Raw genomic sequence first — 10,607 nt, forward strand, 5'->3', positions numbered from 1 at the left:
GTTTATGTTTTAACACTAAATTCCTTTTCTTCTCACATCTACAACTCTTCTTTATTTGTGATACAGGATGCACACAGAGACTTGGAAGTCTGTGTTTTAAAATGAAGTTAGTTGTCTATTTACCTAAATGGAACAATAGTTGACAGTTTCATTATAAAATACAGTGCAACATAAAATGTACAAAGCCCAAAATATAGAACTTCTAGTTTTTTTATTATACATATGAAATGTTTATATATTGATGGGAAATAGATATGTAGTATCATAAAGCTTTTGACAACTAATTTATTTGTCTAACATACAAGTTGGTATCATAAATAGATACCTATAATAGAAGCAAACTATTTCTTGGTATACCTTAAACTATTTACTTATGCCATTAAATAAGTATTCAATGAAGTAGATTTACATTAGGTAGTTCATTAATTAGCAGTGATTTATTAAGCAACTACCATAGTCAGAGTGCAACTTTGTAAGAGATATGTAAATGGAAAGACGTGTTTTTTTTTCCAAAAAAATTAACCACATTTATTAATGCAGTCAACAGGAGTTCCTTAGATGACTAATGGAGTTTAGTTTAGTCATACCACTTTACAGAAATTCCAAAACAAAAATCTGGACAGTGTTAAGTCCCATGTACTCGACACGCATCTTCAACAGTTATCAAAATACAACATACAAGTAAAGTTTAAGGACAAAATATATCATTTACTGATACTCATGAGAAAGAGCACTCAGAAGACAAATTATGTGGCTTATGGGTCTTCCTTGCTCTTTCATGACCTTTCCCTCTATACCTCAATTTGCCTGACTTGTACTTCATCAACTAAATCATTCCTACTTTAAACAAAATTACAACATACATCCTGACACCTTTAGAAAAAAAAAAAAACACAAAAAACAAAAATACCCCACCCAGATTAGGGAATAATTTATGAGGGTCCTTTATCATTTTGAAGCCCCAGGAAGATGGTGGCAAGAATGTGTTTCCAAGGATACCTATAGATCCCTATTCAATGAAACTTGAGAACTGCTAAAATATCTAACTAGAAATTCAATTAGTTTTAAAAGTACTCTAGAGTAGAATACTGTACACTTATTACAAGCTTAGAAGTCATTTCCTTTACTCCTTGGACTAAAGGAAACTTTGTTCTTGGTTACTAATCCCACTTATTCTGACAAATGCTCAAATAACCATTCTTTCCATTTCCTAAAACTGGCAAAGCACACAATGTAACTTGTGGGAGCAAGAGGGAGAAAATAAATTTCAAAATATCTCTGGAATATGAAAATTTATTACTGTTGTTTTCATCAGCAAAATTTATGATCTTTCCTTCTTGCCTTTGTATAGGGCCAAAAGAGAGACATTGACTACTTTAAGGACCTTAAAGCGAACTCCAGGAATGTCACCAACAACATGACCTTTTCGACCAAATCCAGTAACCAGAACTTCCTCATTTTGTTCAATAAAGTTCAGGCAACCATCATTAAGTACAAAAAGGCAACCATCATTGAGTAAAAAGCTGTGATTTTCTCGCCATTCTTGATCAGCTGGACCCTGATACACTTCCTGATGGCAGAATTTGGCTGTTTGGCTTCAACCCCTATTTTTTCCAGCACAATTCCCTTTGCATGGGAAACACCACCAAAAGGGTTGTCCTTCAGGACTGTGCCCAAATGGGCTTTCTTCTACTTTTGATCATGCCACTTCTGGTCCTGTTGCTGACTACGGAGTTTCCTGGAAGTACAAAGACTGCGACACTTGCCCATCCTGTCCATGCCACGGAACCCAGTGAAAGAGCAAGGCGTGGGTGTTTTTGTGTGGGGTTTTTCTTTTTCTTTTCTTTCTTTCTTTTTTTTTTTTTTTTTTTTTTGGTATATGGACCATTGAAAATGTGCCTTTTAAGTCATGATTTCCTAAACTCAAGAAAGGCCATTAACATTTTTTAAATATCTTTAATATATACCATGAATATTTTGGGGTTTTTCAAATGATTTTTCTGTTTGAATGTCTTTAAACTTCATATCAAGAGTCTTCCCAATAACTAATGCAAATGCAAATTTATTTCTGCTTCAAGTGTCTCTCCCATCTCCAAATTTCTAGTGCATGTACTCCTGTCTTCCATGAGACATATTTCTTATTTTTTTTGTGTGTGTTTTGCTTAATTTTCTTTGTAGCTTTTTCGAATCTTAAGGTCAGAATCCATTCCTAGCCATTGGCATAGGGCCTTATCTTAATACTGAGAAAATGGCAAAGCAAAAGAAACATATTTTTATGTTTTACCCTACATATAGGCAAATAACATAGCTCTTACAATTGTATAATAAAAGTTAGCTTATTAGCCAACTCAGTGGTGCATGCCAATAATCCCAGCAGCTTTGGAGGCTGAGGCGGGAGAACTGGAAGTTCAAAGCCAGCCTCAGCAAATTAGCAAGACCTAAGCAACTCAGGGAGACCCTGTCTCTAAATAAAATATAAAAATTAGCTAATTTACAATTAAACAGAAAATTCCAGAAACTGGACATTTGATATGTCCTAACACCAAATATCAATCCAGTAATAAATAATTTTGTGTATTAGTAGTAGAAATATTACTGTCATCAGAAAAGTATTATTTACTGTAACTACAGTTTTTAATTAAAATTGTTAAGAAAATGCTCCATGCAAATTTTAGAAATACTTATAGTACATATGTGTACAACACCTGCCCTTATACCCACTGAACTGTTTTTCAGAGGAAATGAAAGGAGAGTTGCTTAGGAAAGGAAAAGCATTTGAAACAACACACACACACACTTAAATCTGGTAACAAGCTAACACTAATATTTCACTTTGATAAAATAGCTCTTAAAAAATCAAACTTTTTTTTTCTTATTGATTGGTACTTAATTAAAAATGCTATTTTTGTTTGGGTTGTGGTTTTTAAAAGACACTGTAAATCAATAGATAATTCAGTTTCTAAGATCTGTGGATAGATTGCAAACAAAATAAATTTTAAGAGTTTTTAGACATTTGGATTGTCAAAATATACAGAGCTGTAAATTAATTTAATGCAAGTTCCTTGCATTATTTTCAAAACTTGCATTAAAAAAATACTTAAATTTAGAACCTGGCTAAATTGTACTTTTGTTTATATATGGTGTCATTATTTCATCTAAAATTTTGTACTTATAACAATAAAATATTATCTGAAATCCAAGATGTATTTTGTATTTGCATATTCAAATTTCCTAATATTTGTCAGGTCTAAGAAATATTGTGCAAACACTTTAGTTTTGCTTTAAGCAATTTGTCATTGCAAAAGCCATTTTTCTCTGATTATTGGAAGGTGTTTTCCATTAGTGTAATGACTAAGCTTTTCAAAAATTCATTGGAAGGAGAAAAAATTAACATGTTGCAGATAATAGACCTATTCTTCAAAATGCCAAAGGAAGTTTTGCTATCTGATGAACATTTTATTAAAAAGTAGAGTGGAATGTTAATATAAGTAAGATTTTTTTTCTCCATTCTGAATTTAAGTTTTCTCAGTTCATCTTAAAATCCCAGCAGAAGTACTTATTCTAGATAACCCTTATTTCCCTGTCCCTTTTACATTGTTTAAAGTTTGCACATAGAGGCAAAATTTTTGCCCAAGAGTTTTCAATTCTTAGTTATCACATCCTCATATCAGATTCAATAATTCAGGCTGAACTGAGATATTTGGGAAATATATCATACATAGTTATGGTGAAAGGTATGAGGGCTTTGTGCCAATTGAAGTAGGTAACCAGTTTCCAAGTCTTGGTGAAAGTAAATATACTGGTAAGAATGGTTTTTGGTTTCAGTTAGATCTCTGCTAAATTTTATTTATCTAAATGTTTCTCCAGAGTTTTATGCTTATCATGATATAAAATTTATAATACGAAATATAAATTTATATATCATATTAATATTTATATATTAGCAATATTTTTTAAACTGCAATTCTGTTTTTCTAAAGTGCATAGCTTATCATCAAGATGGGACAAACAGGACTCATTTCTTTATCAATCAAAACAGCATTAATCTTGTAAATTGAAACAAAATTTCTTCAGTGCTACTACCATTGACATTAAAACAACTTTTGAAATCATATTTCTAAACTCCTTGTTTTTGACCTTTCTCAGACATCAGGTTCCACAGATGGTAGTATGGAAATTGAGCTCATTGCTGAGCCAAATGTACACATAGGGCTCGTTTAAAGTAACAGAAGATCTCTCTTTGACTTTTCTTTGACTTTGTTTTTTAAAGTTTCATTTTGTTCATTAAAAAGATAGTTGGGGTTTAGTAAATGAATTCATCGGCTATAAATGCTTAATTTCATCGTTATCCACCATAATCTTCTTTATTCTACAGGTTAATGTATATTTTAACTTTTTGAAATGTTATATGCATGTCTAATTAGTTTCTGCATGTAATCTACTATGAAATTACTTTTAAAAATAGAGCTTTATACTTATACATAGGGTTGGGTTCATTCTGAAAAACATACTTGCATGGAATTTGATTTTAGTTCATGATCCTTCTTTTCCCTCCTGTCCTCTCTCCATTCCATAGTTCTTCTTCCCCTACTCTATTAGACTTCCTTTTGTTCATCTATTTATTTGTATTTGATTGGTTCTTTCTACCAATATATAAAGATGAAGTTTCCTGTAGTAATTTATATATACACATAACATGATTTTTATGAATTCATTCTACATTGCCTCCCCTTACCCATCTTTCCACTCTGCCTCTCAATCTTCTTCTACATTATTGATCTTCCCTTTATCTTTATATTTTCCTATGCTTCTCTCCCCCTTTTCTTTGTTTTACTCTAGTTTCCACACGAGAGAAAACATTCAACCTTTACATTTCTGAGTTTGACTTATTTCACTTCGCATATTTTCCATTTCTATCCATTCACCAGCAAATGCCATAATGGAATTACTTTTTAATATTTAAATAATTGGTTTTAAATTCTGTTAATAAAATATAAGTTGAAAAATTGATAGATCACTTTTTCTGGTTGTTTTATTGTTGTTGCTGTTGTTATTTTGTACTAGGGATTGAACCCAGGGACACCATACCACTGAACTTATTTCCAGTTCTTTTTATTTTTTGAGACAGGCTCTCCCTAAATTGCTGAAGCTTGCAATCCTCTGGTATTGCTGGGATTATAGACACGTGCCACCATGACCAGCAATATACCACTTTTAAATGTAATCAGGAGTCTTGGGAAATGTTGATACTTAATGAATGATTCTTGTAAGTTCTTGTATTTCAGGAAGACTAAACTATTATTTGGTAACTAAAGGCACATTTCAATTTGATGAGACAAAAATTTTTAATCTGGAATTCTTTTTTTTTTTTTTTTGCATAACATCTCTTTAAATTTGTCTGTTTAATAAACACATTGGCTAACACTGGTTATCAGGCAGAGAGTATTTTGTGCAGTTTTGTTTTCTTTCAATATTTCTTCTTTTTAACCAGGGTTGCATCAGAGCATTGGAAATGTCAGATCTGAAAGAGACTACAGAATTATTGACATGATTGTCTTATGATAACATTTCATGGTTTTCTATCACAAAGGATTATTTCCCTGTACTTTAAATGTATAGAAAAACAGCTACATATATTCCTAATCAGAACAGTCTCTGCAAGCACATAGAAGTCAAGTTTCTCTTTTGGGAATAGATTTCTCAGTCTTTTCTAGATGAAACTACATAGAGTCCAGCCCATGGAGCAATTGAATAAGATCCCTAAAAATGGAAAATTGACAAGGTAGAACATAATTCTGCACAAGAAAACTCCATCCTGCACAATTCCCATTTTATTAGGAAAATCTGAATTTAAAGACAAAAAGCAAAACTTACTCTGTATAATTAAATCTGATAACTGATTACTGATGTAGACTACATGGACGATGTTTATCTCTTTGCTCTGGCTTTTCTTACTTCATATCTTACATATTTGAGTCTATGTAATTCAAGATTTTACAGTGGATATTTCTTGTGTCTACACAGGCAGATACCAGTGAGTGGCCTTGTAACTTCTGCAATTGTACAGAAAGACTGTCATGAGTGAGTGTTTTCCTATGTGAAGATAGAACACTTGTCAAAGGATGAAATGAGCTGCATCTTTGATGAATTCCTTATGGTTATGTTAAAGTATTTTATCATTTCTTTGCTAGTGTTTTCTCCCCCGTGAGAGGCGAATCTTTTCTATGAACAATCTTAACAAAAAGCTGATATTTCCATTGTCTTCCAAAACCTTATTTTTATCAGGATTTTTCTAGGAAATTTCTCTTTTATATGTATTTGTTGGCAAATCTATAATTAGAATACAAGTACAATGCACTGCATAACTGAGTAATTATTGTATGAAAGTACAATTGTCCTTCAGTTTCCATGGGGACTGGTTCTAGGAGTGGCCACAGACACTGAACTCTCTGAAGCTCAAGTCCCTTAAATCCCTTATATGAAACTTCACAGGGTTTGTATATCACCTATACACATATATATTCTTTTGTACATCTATAAGCTACTTATGATACCTAACACAATATAAATGCCATGTAAATATTTTAAGTAATAATAAAAATTCAGTATATATTTATGTTTAGTACTAATTCATTTTATAAAAATTATTTTCAATATGAAGTTTTTTGAGGTAAATTTTATGAATATGACAGATATTATGAGGATTGTGTAAAGTTCAAAGAAATAGAAGAATAGGCATGTTATTCTCAAAAGATTTAGCTAATGGGATAATATATGGTACATTACGTTAAAAAATGGTCTATTTAGGCTTCTGCTTCTCGCCACAATGGAGAAACAGAAACAGAATAAATTTCTAATGAGGACATTTAGAAAACTGGACAAACTATATAAAACTTGGTTTTAAATATTGAAAGCAGGCAGTGAGCAGAATGTGGTCCCTGAATAAAAGCAAAGAAGGAACCAGTCACCTTGGCTTTCTGCCTGGAGGCAATTTTGGCATTATGAGCCCTGGGAAACTCAGACCTAGAAGGCTATTGAAGTGAGAGAACTGAGATTGGGTCTCAAGGAAGTTTAAGCAGCTTGAAGTTATAAGATAGAATTCCAAGAAGACGGGAGCTATACACAAAACAACATAAGAAATCTCTTTGAATCTTTGAAAATATTAAACTGCGTGTGTTCAATGAAATTCCATCATGCAAAATGAGGAATGGTTCATTTGTAAGAAGAATAATTATTAGAATTCACATAAGTTAAGAAATTTGAGTTCTAGCCAGAATCCAGACATCTCTGCATTTATCAGTAGCAGTAGTAAGATCACTAGATCATCCCTGGAAGACTCAGAAAGGTCCTGCTTTGGTAATGTAGGACCTGTCTCCTGGAAGCAGACCTACGTGGCATTCTGTTGGGAGACAGACACGCTGAACAGGCCACTTGGGGACTAGGGCTCTGCCCTGCCCCCTGGAAGGAAGCCAACACAGCATGAAACTTTCAGGCCACTCAGGAGTGGGGGGACAAGGGCCCCATGCCGCTGTCCTGTGTTCTGTGAACAGGATGTTCTCCTGTGGTCGGTAAAACGGTTCTATGGTCTGTGACTCTGTTACCTCCTGTATTCACAGAATTGCTTGTTACTTTCTGTTATTGGCCGATAGTCTGCCAAATAGGCTGGTAACTCCTTACTCAAGGCTTGGCCTTTGAGATATATGGCTAGCTTAACTGCAAGAATATAAAGGACAGTGTTATACGCAGTAAAGACAGAAGTAGCTTCCTATGTGACGAGTGCTCCATCTCTCCCAAATAAAGCTCTTCTCAGATCTTGGCGTCTGTTCTTTTTTTTTTATTATTAAAATATTTTTTATTTTTACAGACACATTTTGATTCATCGTGCACAAATGGGGTACAACTTTTCATTTCTATGGTTGCACACAATGTATATTCCATGCCATTCATGTATATCATACATATACATAGGGTAATACTGTCTGTTTCATTCTACTGTTTTCCCATCCCCACCCCCTTCCACCCCTTTTTCCTCTACACCATCCTTCATTCTTTTCTTCCCCCCATTACCCCCCCATGGTTATATATTGTTATGCACTTATCGGAGAAAACATTTGGCCTTTGGTTTTTTGGGTTTGGCCTATTTCACTTAGCATGATATTTTCCAGCTTCATTCATTTACCAGCAAATGCCATAATTTTATTCTTCTTTATGGCTGAGTAATATTCCATTGTGTATATATACCACAGTTTCTTTATCCATTCGTCAATTGAAGGGCATCTAGGTTGGTTCCACAATTTAGCCATTGTGAATTTAGCTGCTATGAACATTGATGTGGCTGCATCACTGTAATATGCTGATTTTGTCCTTTGGGTATAAACCGAGGAGTGGGATAGCTGGGTCGAATGGTGGGTCCCTTCCAAGCTTTCTGAGGAATCTCCACACTGCTTTCCAGAGTGGCTGCACCAATTTGCAACTCCACCAGCAATGTATGAGTATGCCTTTTTCCCCACATCCACACCAACACTTATTATTGCTTGTGTTCTTGATAATAGCCATTCTAATTGGAGAGAGATGAAATCTTAGGGTGGTTTTAATTTGCATTTCTCTAATTACCAGGGATGATGAGACTTTTTCATATATTTGTTGATCACCTGTATATCTTCTTCTGTGAAGTGTCTGCCCATTTCCTTAGCCCATTTACTGATTGGGTTCTTTGTATTTTGGGTGTAAAGTTTTTATAAGGTCTTTATAAACTTTGGAGATGAGTGCTCTGTCTGAAGTGTGTGTGGAAAAGATTTTCTCCCACTCTATAGGCTCTCTTTTCACATTATTGATTGTTTCCTGTGCTGAGAAAAACCTTTTGGCGTCTGTTCCTTTAAGTCAATGTCTGAGTCCCCCATAGTTGCTAGCATCAACTGTGGGTCCCCTCTGGTGTTGCAGACCCTGTGCAACATGGTAGTAAGGCAGCTCTGCCCTTGGAATAAAAGCAATCTTAAACAGTCCTAGCAAAACTTGAAAACAGGCCTAAATGATCAAATGGATCTACAAATAACATCAGCGCCTGCAAAAATAAATCACAACACTAGAGAGCACAAGAAAACTCAGAGCGTTTAAAATGCAACTCATATTAGTCTCAATTCAAAAATTACTATTGGAGGAAGGTAGAGCAAGATGGTGGCTAAGATCCTCCAGTGATCTCTCTGTTCAGACACACAAACTTGAATAGTTATTCATGCAGCAACTACCTTCACAAGAACTAAGGGAATTGGGTGAGAAACCATAGTACCTGCTTTTAGTGTAACAAAAGGAACAAATATAATAAAGAAAGCATGAAGGAAAGAGGTGCTTCTGTCACCCCTCTCTTAACTTCCAAGCAGCTCAGCATGGGGAGAAACACCTCCTACTTAGAAGAGGGAAAGAGAGTTAAGTCTGGGCCTTAGATGTGGAATCTAGTTCCAGACACATCAGAGTGAAACACAGTGCTGAGCAAAGCCATGTGACCCCTACTGCCTGGCCAATAACTGCAGACTGAGCTCCTGGAACTGTTTTCTGCAGGGTGGCTGACTGTCTCCACCACCCTTCTCCAACTTCAGGTGATAGAGCAACAATGTAGACTCTTCATGCTGGGAAACAGGGCACAAAACCTAGTAGATGGCCTATTCTTAGAGCTCAGTACCTGCTATGATAAAACTCAGCACTGGCAGGAATCTAAAGTCAATACTCGTAGAAAAATCATTTGACAAAATATCTCACCTCTTCAAGTTCAAAACACTAGAAAAACTAGGGATAATAGGAATATCATAAAAGCTATCTATGCTAAGCCTATGGCCAAGATCATCTGCAATGGAGAAAAATTGAAAGTATTCCCTCTAGGAATTGCAACAAGACAGAGAGGTCCTTTATCACCACTTCTATTCAACATCATTTCTGAAACTCTAGCCAAAGCAATTAGACAGTGAAAGAAATTAAAGAATACAAATAGGAAAAGAAGAATCCAAACTATCATTATTTGCTGATGACATGATTCTATATTTAGAAAAGCCAAAAAAATTCCACCAGAAAACTTGTAAAACTCATAAATGAATTCAGTAAAGTAGCAGGATATACAATCAATACCCCAAAATCAAATGCATTTGTGTACATAAGCAAAAAATCCACAGCAAGAGAAATTAGGAAAACTACCCCATTCACAATAGCCTCCACAAAAATAGCATACTTGGGAATCAATCTAACGAAAGAGGTGAAAGAACTCTTAAATGAAAACTGAAGAAAACTACAGAAAGAAATTGAAGAAGACCTTAGAAGATTGAAAGATCTCCCATGTACTTGGACAGACAGAATTAATATTGTCAAAATGATCATACTGTCAAAAGTGTTACACAGATTTAGTGCAATTCCTATTAAAATCCTAATCATGATCTTCATAGAACTAGAAAAAGCTATCATGAAATTCATTTGGAAAAAATAAGAAACCCAAAATAGCCAAGGCAATTCTTTGTAAGAAGTGTGAAGCAGGATGTATCATAATACCAGAACTTAAACTATACTACAGAGCAATAGTAACAACACGGCATGGTATTGGCACTAAATAGACATGTGGACCAATG

The 10,607-nt window shown here is 34.4% G+C and overlaps 1 pseudogene; it reads right to left on the reverse strand.

Annotated features, from left to right (window-relative positions):
* Positions 1–1,321: 1,321 nt before the first annotated feature.
* LOC124987424 (40S ribosomal protein S23-like) lies at positions 1,322–1,770 on the reverse strand (annotated as a pseudogene).
* Between the last annotated feature and the right edge of the window lie 8,837 nt (positions 1,771–10,607).

This window comes from Sciurus carolinensis, chromosome 6, assembly GCF_902686445.1.
Source record: "Sciurus carolinensis chromosome 6, mSciCar1.2, whole genome shotgun sequence".
NCBI classification, from domain to species: Eukaryota; Metazoa; Chordata; class Mammalia; order Rodentia; family Sciuridae; genus Sciurus; species Sciurus carolinensis.